The 16270-nt window shown below is 44.0% G+C and overlaps 2 long non-coding RNA genes across 3 annotated transcripts; one reads left to right on the top strand and one right to left on the bottom strand.

The window, feature by feature from the left end:
- Positions 1 to 424: 424 nt before the first annotated feature.
- On the bottom strand, positions 425 to 7088 carry LOC123755162 (uncharacterized). Of its 2 annotated transcripts, XR_011229816.1 has the most exons (5): positions 6871 to 7088; positions 6555 to 6778; positions 5954 to 6102; positions 1517 to 1622; positions 425 to 523 (listed from the first exon to the last, which is right to left on the bottom strand). It is a non-coding gene; the product is annotated as an uncharacterized lncRNA (long non-coding RNA). The 2 variants fall into 2 exon arrangements; XR_011229815.1 differs by having other exon boundaries at positions 6555 to 7088.
- A 6991-nt stretch (positions 7089 to 14079) lies between these two features.
- On the top strand, positions 14080 to 16060 carry LOC123755163 (uncharacterized). The gene is made up of 2 exons (XR_006772477.2): positions 14080 to 14732; positions 15882 to 16060. It is a non-coding gene; the product is annotated as an uncharacterized lncRNA (long non-coding RNA).
- Positions 16061 to 16270: the final 210 nt, after the last annotated feature.

The raw sequence follows: 16270 nt of genomic DNA, 5'->3' as shown, positions 1-16270 counted from the left end.
ACACTGGTCTTTAACCGAGCGTTTTTCATAACCCAAACAGGATCTCCCAATGCAGGACAAAGCAGATAAGCGAGAACCTGCATCCTGAGGAACATCAGCAACGACATGCGTACCGTAATTGGTGGGGTTAAAACTAACAGGGATCTACTGAATCAACAACGTGTTTATGGAGGGATAAATCGCCAGGAGTAACACATTCCAGATGGTGGACATCAAAGCATTTACCCCATGTAGCAGCACCAAACAAGGCGTTCTAATTATTAGTATGGGAAGGGATCGTGCAAATGCGCCCGTGGCGGGGACGACGTTCAGAACTTCCAGAGAGGGGGGGGGGGGGGGGGGGCGCAGTAGTCAATGAGAAACGGAGCCATGCCAGGGGACGGTGGTGGTGATTCGGGGGGGGGGGGGGGAAGGGGGTTTACTCTACCTTACCGCAAGAGGAGGAAGGAGAGCTGAGGGGAGTAGTCACGAGGGTCAAAGTCGGAAACTCCGACTCGTAGGGTGGGCGACCAAGCCCCCGAACCTGAAAAGGTACAAAGGAAATATCTGCCAGACAAACGATCAATTAGAGGAACTACTTTCATTCACGAATGTGCCCCCACATCCACCATGGCGCCACAATTAGAGGCAAGACACCCAACAAGAATCTATCCTCGATCAAACCGGGAGGCCCCCTAGGGGTGCGTCGTAAGTATACGCCCCACACACGCCACCTTAAGAACCGTCAGTCCGTCGAGAGCGGGTTCAGTGACGAAAGGAGGATTGACAATAAAAAGGTTTCTCTCGTTCGAGGGGTTTGGTACTACAGTTCTACGCTTGCAAGAGTATGCCTTTCCAAGCACCAGGGCGTCAAAATTTAAGTCCAAAACAAGCTAAAGGTCACCAGGAAACTACAAGCAGATAGGAGTGGGGGGGGGGGTGACGAAACATAAGGAAAAACAAAAGCGATCCGGCACAATTGGAGAGGACAGCAGCAGCAGCATCATAAGCCCACAAAAGGACAGGACTGTCCCATGGAGCATCACACTCCGGCAGCCGCCCACCAAGCCTACTCACGGCGCCAACAGGCCAGAAGGGAGGGGAGGGGGGGTGGAATCTCGACTAGCAATACTCATTTAGGTCTTCAACTTTATATAATATGCAAATTACCTCCAATTAGCTAACTTCCATATATATACATTTTCACACATTCTTACTCTTCAAATCTACTAATTCTATTTTATTATTATTTTCCACTGCCAACAACTAGAGATTCATATTTCAACAATTGTGCCTAATATCTGTCTACAAATTTCACCTTAATTTACAACAACACTTATTTAATGCACCTACTAGCACTTTAAGGCGCCGCCAAGCTGATTTACCCCACAGACCCATTTCTCAATATAAATTATAACATTTCATAACTATGCTAAACTTAATACATACCTAATATCCATCCTAAACTACAGGCGCAATTGGATTTTTTTGTACTACAATGAACTTCAATTACAACAACATTCACTATATTTCCTACCTTGTATGCTAAACACCTTGACTTCAACAGCTGGACCTCTACAGACAGCCGATGGTTTCATGATCTCCAACCACGTCCAAGGTACTCTAGCGTCTCACCTGGGGAACTACATAATCTTCAGATTAATGAATGCATTGCATAAACCATCCCTTCTTTCCATTCACACCACTTTAATACACTGAAACTGTTCCATAAAAAACTTCAGTAACCATACTGGGAGAGGCAAATCCCCCACTCTCAACCATCGAGTAATCAATTCTATTTCCTACTCCAATGACCCATTCTATCACATTCATGATTTAATGATTTACTCAAGTCTCCATAGCAACACGCGCGACAAAAAATTACAATTTGTATATAGTACAACTCCCCGTTCACTCCCACACCATCAAAGTGGTTAGCTAACATTTAATCACAAATCATTATCCTGACCCCTTTCCCAGTCCTATTAGTGGTAATGCCTTTGCGCTTGCTTACTTTAGTTGAAATTGGGACAATTGCTAAGGTATATATACAACAATCAATTTGCATTTTTAACCATTTGCAAACACAGGCAAACCATTTTAACATTGTACAACATGTCCCCTATATTATTATCAATAATCACAATCTACAATATTGTACAAATTCCAATATTTTCCTTTTCAAATATGCTCTTCTACCTAGCCTACATTCTTAATCCCACTGAACAAGATATGATAATTGGGCTGCATTTTCACACTTTAAACGTTCTGACAATTTCACACCAATCTTCTGTTTCATGACAATTCTCAAGACGAATGGGGACAAAACTAAACACTTCACACAAGGTGCTAATCATTTAATGCTTTTCTTAACAGCAAATTATACAAGTATTCACGTGGACAGGATTACCGACACCACTAACAGGATCGCATCTACCGACCGTACTTATTTATATACTATTTAACATTTTCATTTCTTCAATGGTTGCAATCAAAGATACATTTAACAACCCTAATTCGTCGATTATAGCATCGTTAAGCAACAACGTCAAGAGGGGAATGTACATTTAAAGCCGCCGTCCTATTCCCGGTCAAGCCACTAGGGTCGCCCCGTACATTTGCAACATACCTGTTCAGTCTCATTTACCTAAAGTGTTCACCTACAAGAAACTTGTCAGCCGGCGGATCAGCCCCCTCCCACCTTAATAAGGCCTTGTCCTTAACTACACTAACACTACAGCATAATTATTTCTACACTACCTACTACTATATTTTTTTATGCACTTTAGTTACATTTATGCAACACTTCTTGGTTCTCTTCTTAAAGGTTGAAATGAGGCAAATCTGATTAGCCTACGTAACATTGGCCTGCAGGTCCTTCCATTCCTATTCTGGAGCGTGCCGGTCTTCGACTCGACCCCCTCCCATTTGTCCATGACTTAAGACCAGACGTGTTACTTTTACTTATTCTTACACTACTGCCAAAGAGGGCGCTATCTCGCTCACTACACACAAAACCAACATGCCGACACCATACTCGTTCCGTTCCCACCTATACAGTAATCAACACTAACTGCTACTATGTTCACGTCAAGCATTTGTCGCAAGTCGACCGCAACCCTACATCCTATCCAAGATTCAATATTAACATTTCTCAACCATTTTTACAACCCCTTGGTCGTATGACTCGGGTAACGCTTATATTCACTTATTCTTACAATTAAACTATTTATTTTACTACCATTATTACAATAAATATTGTATACAATCTTTATTGTTAGCAGCACCTCTACACACTTCAAGCACCCATCGTCAATTTCTGTAATTCCCTCTACGAGAAGGAACACGACGGCTTCTCAAATCTTACCCAACCAGTCTAATTGTGATACCAAGTCCAACCTATTTAACCAGAAAAATTTAAACTGCCGATTAAAACTCTGCCGAATGGCTCAGATTTTTAGCAGACACCACAGCCAGCAACACCATACATAAGTGGTGGATGTGTTTACATTTATTATAATCCTCCAAGGATGTCAGTAATCATCCTGCTTTTACTATCGCATCCTCACAGTCATCTGAGGTAAAGTATAATTGTCTCCATCCTGTGCTGGACCATCAGTAATGTCTTTCTGTACGTTTCAACCTCAAGTTTAAGTTTTCGACAAAGGGAGGGGGTTAAGGGACATTACATGGCGCTTGTCAAACTTCCATTTACCTCCATTTCAACTAATCCTATAATTGCCCTTTTTTCCATTTTACGGCTGCACCAACAATTTGTAATTGTTGCTGCATTAAATCCGTTTATTACGGAAACTTTTAAATAAACTCAGGCGGTGCCCTGCTGATATGGATCTAGTGATAAGTGGTCAATTTATCACTAGCCTCAACTCTCAAAGTAGCCTCCAGCCCCTCAGATTTCACATGTGACACTTCCTCCACCTATGACAACAAACTCACCACGAACTACATCATTACCGAACCCCTGGACACTATTTTCATGTAATAAAGCTACAGGGTCGTAGACGTGCAATATTATTTAAGATTCAGCTACTCACGAATAAACACCCCAGCACGGTCTATGACGAGCGCTTCAGTCGACTTTACCTTCATCCCTAGTGTGGCCGCAAATTCAATATACAGGATTGCATTCGCGCCGGTATACTCCAGTTACTTGCGCGTTATTAAACACCTATTTCAATACCTATGCAACCCACAAAGATATAGTTAACATCCTGCCATTATCAGCCTCTCCTGGCCTATACATGCTCCGTGAATGCCTACTCATCCGCTAATGAATGTATCAATCTTCGTGATAATTTGCAAATCACCGCTATTACTTCCCTACTTCAGGTCATTGTAGCCACTCTGCATTTTACAGACAGTATCTGACTGCCATGTAACGGTTATGATACTATCAACAATGACGTTTGGAATTGAACTTAGCAATACAAGACCATCTGATCCCAACATTGACGCGCGTATATTTTGTTAATACTTTTAATGTTACGATTTTATGAACATTCACAAGTAACAAGTTCCGCAACATTTGTAAGACTACCACACAATTCACGCTGTCAACCATTAGTTAATTACTACTGTAGACCAACAAATTATTCTATAACACTAACGACTCTTACACCATACCAAAAAATTCTCCAAATTTATACAGCACATTTCTCACCATGTCCGGTGCGTTTCTTATACGCTATTCATTAACCCAGCAGCGACTCATACCTATTATAGTACACCTGAAGTTACCAAATGAAAAGTAAGTTAACCCTCTGAAGTAGTAGTCTAAAGTGGGTTGTCACCAACTGTAATCACCCGCCAGATCATAAGTACGCATTTTTCTTGCACTTCATGCCTCTTCACTTACTGCAAAACTAATCCTGGGTTAGGCACTAATGTCATCCTACAGCCAGCCACCTCGAAACCTTTAACTCCCATAGCGGGGGGACATCGTGATCAAACTTTAGTTCCCGTGGCGTTGTGGTAAGACGCTCGCCTGCCATTTAGCGAGCGAGCCCTAGCTGGGGAGGATTGGCTGGGCGCAAATCCTAAACTAGCCTATTTAACCAGGTACCCATTTTACTGTTGGATAAACTATTTGACCGGTCCTATTCCGTGGAATAGGAATCCTAAGGACTTGCCCCATACGCTATGCGTGCTAGTGGCTTAATAACTTTTGTATATACAAATCATCCCGCAACGATAAAAGCCGCCGTATACATTTAACTTCACGTCTACGTGCAAAATACGTCCCGCAGCTGCCCACGAAACCTTAAAAAGGTCTAAATTCCGTCAGTTTTCATTTCATCCACGTTACTTACATTACGTACTTCAACACTTCGTGTTACCTATAATTACACACGCTTACATTTATTTAAACCGATATGGGCATACAGTACTTTGATTTCAAACCCCTCCTCGACTCTTGTGTGGGGTCGACAGGTGTATGTAATCTTTTTTAATGGACACGTAAAAATTTGATTTTTATATATTATATTGTGCATATATATATATATATTGGCTTACGTTAGCGTAGGTAAATCATTTACCGTGTTGTGGTTTCATCAAAATTCGTCACACAATGAATGAAAGACAAGGGGTTTGGCGGGTGCATGGCATGGACTTTTGGAGTGGAATACAGTCAGTCGTCCAAAGACCCCAAACACGCACTTTTTTTTATAGCCCCATTCCGAAGTTGGAGAACGGGCGTTTGAGAAACATTCGAACAATACTTTACATCCCAAACTAAACTAACATCCAAGCTAACTTAAAATAGTGTTAAAAAAATAGTTTAAAACGATTCATAGAGTACAGCTATTTTTACGTAAAATTGAACTTTCATCTTAGCATTTGTCCTAGCAGCTTTGTTGTGTAACCTTTAATGGCACCATTGTAATGGCGCTAACCTACCTAGCTCTGCCGGCTCCTCGTGACAATCTAAACGTACACATTAACACTGGCTCACCTTCAGGCTGTAGTGTGGGGGACGAAGACATTGTACAAGTCCTGGGACAGGTTCTATGTCGATCCGTGTTCACGACTACAACTGATGAAACGTTATGCGGCCGTTGAGTGCAGGCGAGGCCTGCTCAACGAGCATCACTCGGGTATTACCTGGAACATGGGAAACGTTAACGGCTACGGCAAATATCAGTCATGCCTATACCAACAAGTTACTTGGACTTCCAATATTCATTACAGCCCTTCATAATTTGCTAATTAATGAAGTGTAAAGCATTCCAAGTTGCACCTTTAATTATATTGACTACCTGTTCCTACAGTAACCCTTTGAGGGGCTATTAGTCAATTAAGCACTAGCCACACTATACCCTTCTTAAACCGGACGAGTAAATATTAATCCCCTTTCACTTTCAAATTACACGCTAAACTAGTGAAGTCGTATGGCTTAAATCATGCCAGGCGTCAGACGTGTGAATTTACAGAATACATGTAAAACTAAACATTATTAATGCTTAACTTTTAGTTAAGTATCACTTCACGTATGGAAGGTAATAACCATCCTCGCTTTGTAACGCGATGTTAAATGTATACTAAACCACACCCACCTGCACCATGATCATTCCACTGTTACATTAGTCATCTTTTTACGATGAAAGTACTCTTCCACTCCTGGTCGGCACGTCCACACGGCTAACAAGGGTTTCACCGATGATTCCACTGTTTCCATCATAAGTCACGTCTGCTGGAGTTGCTAGTCGTAAGGCACGTCATTTCATGTTCCCCAATACCTACGACCTGACGCTTGTGGCGGCAGCAGCAGTCAACAATCCTGAAATATTGGTTATTAATGACTAGTTGATCAATCATAAAAAGCTATTTTAGTACTGATTATTAGTAGACTAAAATAGTCTGCGTATATACCCTCAAGAACACCTAGGGTATACAAATTAAAAATATATAATTTAATTTTGCCACCTAGATATCTAGTTATGAGGGTGTATAAATGGACTGAGTGTACCCTAGGGTCTGTTGGGCCCCAGCGACCCATTAACATCAACTGGGTTCCAGCACGGGGCGCATCAGACCCCTAACACTACCACACCTATACGACCCTTTCACAGGACTTCTAGGGGCAAAATAACGCTCCGCTCCTCCTCAACGAGCAGGTAGACTCAACAGCCAATCACGTTTCCCCTATTCAATTGACGTCACATTCTCGCTAGCTGTACTCTCATTGGTCGGCTCGACCTAACTGGATACCCTACTAATTCATGACAAATATTTATTGAAACCAAAATATATACACGGAAAGATATTATTCCCAGATTCTCGGTGTATACACACTTAGTTTACTTGCGTCAAGGACAATGTTTAATGGTAAAGGTATCCCTGGTGCTCGGTAAACGAGTGTAGTGACGTAAATAACCATCGACAGAGTGGTAGATTAAGGGCAACGACAATTTCTTCACTATATTACGGCGCCCAGCCTTATAAATAAAAGGCAAATGTTTATTAATGTAGCCGGCAAACGCATATTTTTATAATTCAAAACCTTTTACATGCAACTCAATCCGTCCTATTCCAAGTTCATTCCATCCAGCACTCCACCCCCAAACACTCATTCATCACTTTTAAAATTAACATGCCGTTCATTCAGATTAGTAGTTGTGAAATATCAACAATAATGTTATATATTAATGTTATATATTAGGATACTGTGCATATTTTGCCATTGCTTAGATGTTTAGGTTCGGTTGGCGATTAGTGGGTGAAGCATTTATAGTATTGGGGGTTCGAACAAAAGTCGTCAGCGAAACACTTGTTCCCGAAGTGTTCGGATGTCATTATTTGTGAGTCGCGTGTAAAGCGTTTTTCATTCATAAGCACGCGGGTGCATGCAATGGACTTTGTTTATAGGACAGACTTCAAGTGCATGATGATTTCTGAACACTTCGGGAACAAGTGCTTCGCTCACGACTTTTGTTCGAACCCCAAAACTATAAATGCTTCACCCACGTATTTTCTTTATTATTATTATTTTTTACATGCAAGCATGCGAATAAATAAAATAAAAGCAAACAGAACAAAACAGAGCACAAAATTACAAAATGACAAAGCACAAACTCGCAAAAGTACAAAATAACAAACTTACAAAATAACAAAATTACAAAATAACAAAATAACAACATTACAAGAGTACTAAACCACAAAACACCGGCCGGAAAGAGCCGACCACAAAACACAATAATAAATACAAACACAGAGGAATACAATACAGAAACAACAACAATACAACACAAGGCACCCGCACCCAACAACCCAAACCCCAGAACATAATTATACAGATCAAGGCTACTGGCACCGTAACCACACACGGAGAGGCATCAATACAAAATGATAATAATATACAACAATAAATGAAATATAAATATACAAGAGAAACAAAAGGGAAGCACAATCGCAACACATAATACATAATAATGAGCACAAACCCATGCCGGGTCACACTAACAGTCTGAATGGTACTCAACACTACCCAAACAAACGCACAATCAGTACCATAAAAAACACAAAAACAAAATCAGAACAACATAATAGCATAAGAACAGGACACCCACAACCAGACACACACACCTTAACAAGAGTGCACAAAAACCGGACACACACACAAGCCATACAAACAAACCCACAACCACCAACTGGAGCACGCAGGAACCAGGAAAACAAACCCACCCCACCCAAACACACGCGAGGAGGAGTAGAAAGAGGGGAGCGCACCTCAGCAAGGGCAACAACCGAGAGGGAAGTGGGGTCCAAAGAAACCTCCATAGCAGGAACAGGGGGAGCAACCACCGAAATGGGAGGGGAAGGAGCGATAGAGTCAGAAGTAGGGGCCGAGGAAGAAAGCGAAGCTTTCTTACCCGCCGGGGAGGAGGAAGTAGAGGAGCCAGGCTTACGCTTCTGACTTAAAGAGACAGGTGTCCCAGCGTACTGGGCAATGGATTCCAGCGTCTCAACAGGAGAAGCTGAACGAGAGCATACACGACGGCCGTTAGGAGAGCGATGGACATCAGCCCGTACTGACAGGCGGCGTGGAGAGCCAATAGACGGAGGTGAAGGATGGGAAGGAGGATCGGAGGGAGACGAGGAAGAAGACACAGGAGACATGACAGACCGGGTAGAAAGAAGGGGAACCCCAGACAGAGAACCAGGAGGGGGACCCTTCGGGACAGAACTCAAAGGAACAGAGGAGGAGGCGGTGGGCGTATCAGGGTCCAAGGCCCGGATACGGTTGTGAGTCTGAGGAAGGTGGGAAGGACGAGGAGAGGAAGAGCGCAACACGTGAGCATAAGAGATATTAGCATAAGGCGGGAGCCGGCGAACCTGGCGCCTCGCCTCAGGAAAATATAAACGCTCCCGGTGCTTCAAGTTGAGGACGGCTGCCTCAAGCTTGTAATGGATACACGCACGGGAGAAGGTAGGGTGGGCCTCACCGCAGTTGAGGCAACGAGCCTGAGAAGAAGTGCACTCCGACTTAGAGTGACCTTCGCCCCCACACAAAGGACAGAAAGAGACAGTTCCAGAGCAGTGGGAGGCACCATGCCCAAACCTCCAGCACTTATGACAGAGCGAAGGAGAGGGAATGTACTCCTGGACGGAGCACCTGGCACCACCATGAATAACAGAGGGCAGAAGGGTCCTACCATCAAAAGTAATCTTCACAACCCGAAGGGAGCTGACGGCGACGACCACGAGGGAGACGAGTAAACGTGTCTACCTGGAGGACAGAATGGTCCTGGGCCTCAAGGACGATGAATATCATCGTGGCAGTCCTGTAGATTCCGAACACTGGTTGCAACATGGGGCGGGAGGAGAATAGTGCCAACACTGGCATTCAACCGAGCGTTCTTGGAGACCCGAATAGGGGTCTTACCAAGGCAGGATAAAGCAGCCAAGCGGGAGGCCGCATCCTGAGAAGGAGCAGCAACGACACGTGTACCGAGACGGGTGGGGTTGAAGGTGACAGAGGTATCTACGGAATCAACAAGGTGCCTATGAAGGGAGAAATCGTTAGGAGGCGCAGAATCAAGAGGGAGGAGATCAAAGTATTTGGCCCACAAAGCGGGACTAAACAAGGCTTGATATGCATCGAAACGAGAAGGAATCGAGCGAGTGCGGCCGTGTCGAGGACGGCGTTGAGAACCCCCAGAGAGAGAGAGAGGGGTTAAAGGTGCAGTAGTCACAAAAAGAGTGCCAGGGGACGAGGTCGTCGCCACTGGGGGCTTGGGGCTCGACCCAACCACAGAGGAGGGAGGGGAGCCGAGGGGAGTAGTCAGAGAGGCCAAAGGAGGAGCATGGTCTACGCCCCACAAACGCCACCTTAAGAACCGTCAGTCCGTCGAGATCGGGTTCAGTGACGAAAAGAGGATTGACAATGAAGGGTTCCCCTCGCTCTCGCCGTTGGGTACTACAGTTCTACGGGTGCAAGAGTATGGCTCCTCAAGCACCCGGGCGTCAAAATAGATGAAGTCCAAAGGAATAACCAAAACAAGCAAAAAGTCGGCAGGAAACGACAAGTAGATAGGAGAAGAGGGGGGAGAAAAACGAAACCGAAAGAAAAGGAAAAGTCGTTCAGCACAATAAGAGAGGACAGCAGCAGGGGCACAAGGCTACAAAAGGACAGAGGACTGTCCCAAGGAGCATCACACTCCGGCAGCCGCCCACCAAGCCCCCGTCACGGCAACAAAAAGCTGAACAGGGAGGGGGAGGGAGGGTGAAAAGAGAAGGTAACAAGGATTGGGAAATGGTCACTGTTATGTAGGTCAAGAACCTGCCAGGTGAAGTCCAAATAAAGAGAAGACGAGCAAAGAGAAAGATAAAGACAGGAAAGGGTGCAGGTGCGGGAGTCAACATGAGTGAGATCTCTAGAATTCAGAAGAAACAGAGAAAAAGATAGAACAAAAGATTCAAGGAGGCGGCCCCGGGTGTTTACCAGAACATCACCCCAGAGGATATGCCGACAGTTAAAATCTCTCAAAACGAACACAGGCTCCGGTAAGGAGTCCAACAGATGTTTAAGATCAGGATGGGAAAGTGTGACATTCGGGGAGAAATAAATGGAACAGACTATACCATTTACTCACAAAGATACGGGCCACAGAACACTGAATTGGCGGCTGAAAAAGTAGGGGGACGAAGGGAATATTAAGACGGATCAAGAGAGCACTAGAGGCATGGGCCCCAGCAAGAGCTGAAGGGGAAGAGAGAAAGGAAGCGACCAGGACGAGCGCCAAGCATTGCCTCCTGGAGACAAACACAAAGAGGGGAAAATGAACGATCAGAAGTTGGAGTTCATGGAAGTTGGCATAAAAGCCACAAATATTCCATTTAAGAACAGACAAAAAAAAAGAGAACAGAAACAGACAGCAAGGGAGAAATAAAGGCAAAGTAAAACACAGTAGACTAAGGAGGAACAAGATCAGGATTAGTGAAATCAGGATGACAGGGCAGAGTTAAAGCTAGCAAAGATAACCGAGACAAGGGAGCGGGAGAATGGACCAGAGGCAAACGGACTGAGTTCGGAACGGGAGGAGGCAACGGAGAGGGGCGGTCAAGGAAATGGGAGGCAGAAGGACAGAAACTGGTGAGGGTACCGAAGCAAGGGCACCATCACGAGAGGATCAAGGACCAAGGAAACCTCCATAGGAGTGACAGGAGACCACATCATTGAAAAGGGAGGGGAAGCAGGGATAGTGTCGGTGTCGGAAGGTGAGGAATACATCGAAGCCCTATTACCCACTGGGGAGGAATAAGGAGAGGAGCCCAGGCTTACACTTCTGACGTAGAGAGACAGGCGTACCATCAGCAATATACTAAGCGACCGCCTCGATAGTTTTAACAGGAGAACGGGAACGGGCAACATGACGAACGCTGGGAGGAGGATGGACAACGGCATGAACAGATAGGAGGCGAGGAGGACCAAGAATCAGAGGGGATGGCTCAGAAGGAGATGGGCGAGAAGGGAGCGAGGTCACAGGAGACAAGAAAGACCGGAAAGGAAGTAAGGAAATACCAGACAGAGAACCAGGAGGAGCCCCTGCATATAGGATGCCCCCTGCACCATCGCCCTCTGTGATTATGTCTCCTGCGACATAATCTGCTCGCTATGTTGCCGCCCTCTGTCCGGCCGGCTCCTGTGCTCCAGTCCCATGTGGTTCCACCCTCTGCACCGAAGAGCTCTGTACGCCCTCTTCCCGTGACTTCTGCCCCCTGTGCCCCGGTGGTGGATAGCGCCGACCTGAATGTCCCTGACTTCATACATCGACCGCGAGGATCACGTAGTCACGTTAACGCGTCTGCGGAATTGTGGGCTGGGTGGGACGCCTACAGGAAGAAGTACCCGCGGCGTCTATATCCGGATAAATATGCTGATGATTAACTGTGTGTGTGGCTCTTGTTTTGTGTTGCTTTATTTATTTGTTTTGATGTGCTGTGAGCTGGGTTTTTTCAACTGTTTCTTGCCTGGTTCTGGTTGGGTTATATGGTACGCTTGTACTTTCTGTTGTGACTATTTCATTGTTACCTGTGTTTATGTTACCATTTTGTGTTTTGTACGACTTTTATTTGTGTGTTTTCCTATTCTAAAGTTTGTTCGTGTGTTTCTTGCCTTGTAAAACTGAATGGTGATGTTCAAAAATTCAAATTCAAATGTTTATTCAGGTAAAGTACATACATACAAGATGTGAAACAAACAATGATGGATTTATAACTTGAGCTAGTACATACAATGCCTAAAGCCACTATGACGCAAAGCGTTTCGGGCAGTTGATGTTGATGTTTTTGTTTCTTGTATTTATGTTTACCAAATAAAAAATAATAAACTCTGCACAATAGTATAGTAAACAACTCTACTAATCCAAGGTGCACGAAGGCGAGTCCCTCCTGCCCCCTCCTCTAATGCATTCTTCGAACCTAACCCACCGCCTGTACAATCTTACTTAACCCCAAAACAAAACCAGCCCCAGCTGGGTGATGCTGATGGTCCTCCACCATTCGCCACCAACGATCGCCCGAGGGCACTGCCCGAAAGTGAAGGAACCTCCCTCCCCCGCCCTATGGGCCGAAAGCAGCCTCGTGGGAAATCATTCAACCGGTTACACACAGCAGTCATACAAACAGCCTCCACATGTCCAGCATGTCTACAATTACACCATGTCCGAGTTGGACTACTGTAGAAGCAGCCGTCCGTAAACAATGTGGAGAGAACACAACACATCCTCTGTGGATCACCATCTCGGCCCTCCCGAACCATTTAAAAACCCCTTAGCCGCGCCGCAGATTTACCTCCACCTCCACACATATTCCACATAACCGTACCTGCCAAGCTCCCGGCGGGGAATATCCTCACACACATCTTGAAAGTCGCGTTCTTAACTGCCACACAAACGGCACACTCAAGTCCTTCACGCTCACACAGCCCCCTGTCCTTGTACAGTCGCACCTCCCGACCCTCATCCCGGTCTAGAACATTCTGGAACAAGTCACTGGTGGAGAAAAACACCACCACTGTGTCACCTCGAATGACCAAATAGTCCAATTTCACATGCATAACATCAGTGTCGCTAATCACATCACCCCGAGATCCACGTTACAGGTAAAGTCAGGTCAGCCAACGCCTTCCTCCTAGCGGAGGGACATCAGAGGCCATACTGAGGCTGGAGTAACCCAGTCAGAGCCACAGAACCACCATGCAGGGTAATCACCAATTCTCCAATCTCAAAGACGCATTCCTCCATTTAAATGTCCTTTAACAAAAATCTGTACTCTAGCAAATACACGTTATTTTGAAATATTATAAATGCGTATAATTTGGCCTATTAAAGGTTGTTACATGTTTTGCTACTGTTCACTTTGTATTTTATTCATTTACAGTACGTAGCCGAAGCATTAAGAGAGGCGTCATTAAAACACGGAGAGCGAAACATTGCCAGAAAACTTTCTATATTAACAGCGTCGCCTCATGAATAAGGTGTGTTGGTGGCTGGATTAACGAGCAACTGACAGTTGTTTATGAGGACTGGCTGACCTCCAGCTCGATCAACTGTGCCTCCGCGTACTGGGTTAGTACGTTCTTGCATCGCTTCTCTTCAATTCACCAAGGGCATAGGGAGGGGGGGTTCTCATTCCAAACAATATCCTCCGTATTAATACACACACGTGCATGGTTACCAAACACAAACGTAAACAGTATGTGGACATGCACCCTATATTTAGGTATTTTTAATGGTATTTAATACGCGCCGATCTGTCATACAAAACACTGGCTGTGTATTACATCTATGCTAAGCTATGCACCTATATAATTTAAACATTAATAAAAATGTTTTAACACTATGCTCTCTAATATTAAAAGTAAACATTTCAAAAAAGATTATAAATCTTAAACACTGAAGAAGTATCACGAATTATGTATACAACGAATACAAGTGTATTCGTATAAATCTCGACATATGCTTGACGTGGCGATCTACCCAACGACCAACCCTTCGAGGTGGCGCGAAGCGGTCTGCTACTTTCAGACCGCTCCCGGCCGGCGTCCCACAAACACCAACCACCAGGAGCCCGCTGGCCGCGTCTACATTGATTGATTGATTGATGAAGATTAAGGCAAAAGGTGGCACGAAGTTAAGGCACCCAAGAGGTGGCACGGGCATGAATAGCTCGTAATGCGTCTACAATTGTTTTACTTCACGACCTGATGGACTCGACAAGCACGGTCGAAGGTAATAGCCTCTGGTTTGTTGTTATATCATATGTGAGGTGTGGGTGGACGCTCAGTTGGGGAGGACTGTTTCCTGGTTGTGTGTAGAAAATGTTTGTTGATAAGGCTAGAAATAATAACGACGAATTTGACAATAATACTAAAGGGGAAATATTGGTAGGATTATGAAAAGACTAAGGCAAAAACTGCCTACCTCCTCCCCTTCCCCCTCTCATATAAGCAATTGGAAGGTTTGGAGGCGCAATAAATATAAAAGATACATTGCCACTTCAATAAAAAGGTCAGTTACTAATTTACCATGGTAGAAACTGAGCCCGTGGCAGTCACTACCGCCCATTTCAAGTGTACTTTTTCAGTCATAAAGAGAACTTTTAAAGTGCATTATCGAAGTGGAGCCAACGATAGTACTATAGATAAGTGATAGCAGTTACTCCTAATGGTAAAAAAAAAATCAAATTTTAATTAACATTCAATGTTGTCCGGAATACTTCAACGATAAATGAGCGATAAATAGTAAACTTTAACTATTTGTTGCAGCTAGTTACGCAAAATTAATAATCTTCGGCTTCTTATTTCTCGGCAAGGCTTTCACCACTGATAAATGTTAAGATGGTCATAATGTCGGTTTTGTTGCAGATTAGGAAAATGTCCTGACAGGAACCACAGTATACATCTGGGCTTGGGGGCAAAAGTTTAAAAAAAGTTCCAACTCGACAACAGTTTCACAACTTCCTTTCGCATATTTATCGATAACTGATTGTCTATCAGTTCTGTGGATTTCGGGCGGGAACAACTAAACAAGGAAAGCAAACTGTAAACTACACTTTAAGGCATCAAAAGAAAATGGGACGGGAAGGATTGTTTGGAAATGGATGGATAAATATTTAAAATTCTCCCATACAAATAACGTTATTACTTTGTGTAAGCGAAGAAGAGGTGCCGTCGTCAATTATCTATATATCATAGTCATCAACTTTACACCGCTGTTGCAGGAAACGCAACATTACGTTCCTGTACACAGGTTTGTCTTGGTAACCAAATGGGTATAGTCTTTTTAACTTTTGTATAAAACTAACCAAAGTTAGTATCGTGACTTGTGTAAACTTTAAACGCAACATTATCCAGGTACTAATAATTATTTTTATTACAGTTTTGGCGATTACTTAAAACACGAGTAAACCAACACGTGGCGCCATGGCAACCCACCTCCTCAGGAGGCAACGTTCAGCCAAGCTGCGGAGCGTCCACAACAAAGCTACACAAACAAGTGGAACCAAACCTGCATTTATAATTAATTTCAATGTCCCTTGAATAAAAACATACTACAATTGTGTGGGTTTTTTTACACGACCTAATTTCCAATGGCTTGACGGAAACTTTTACAACATTTACATTCCATGTTCTCCTAATCTTTTGTCGGTTGAATTTTGTTTTTATTGAGGCTAGTATTTCCTCCCCTGATTCCATGTATGACTAACAATCCTTTGAGATGGTAATATTAAATGAACTTGGCTACTTTTTTTTTTATCTACACTGTGT

This window comes from Procambarus clarkii, chromosome 28, assembly GCF_040958095.1.
Source record: "Procambarus clarkii isolate CNS0578487 chromosome 28, FALCON_Pclarkii_2.0, whole genome shotgun sequence".
NCBI lineage: Eukaryota > Metazoa > Arthropoda > Malacostraca > Decapoda > Cambaridae > Procambarus > Procambarus clarkii.
Note: the sequence above shows the minus strand (reverse complement) of the source record. Positions and strands in the feature narration are given on the sequence as shown.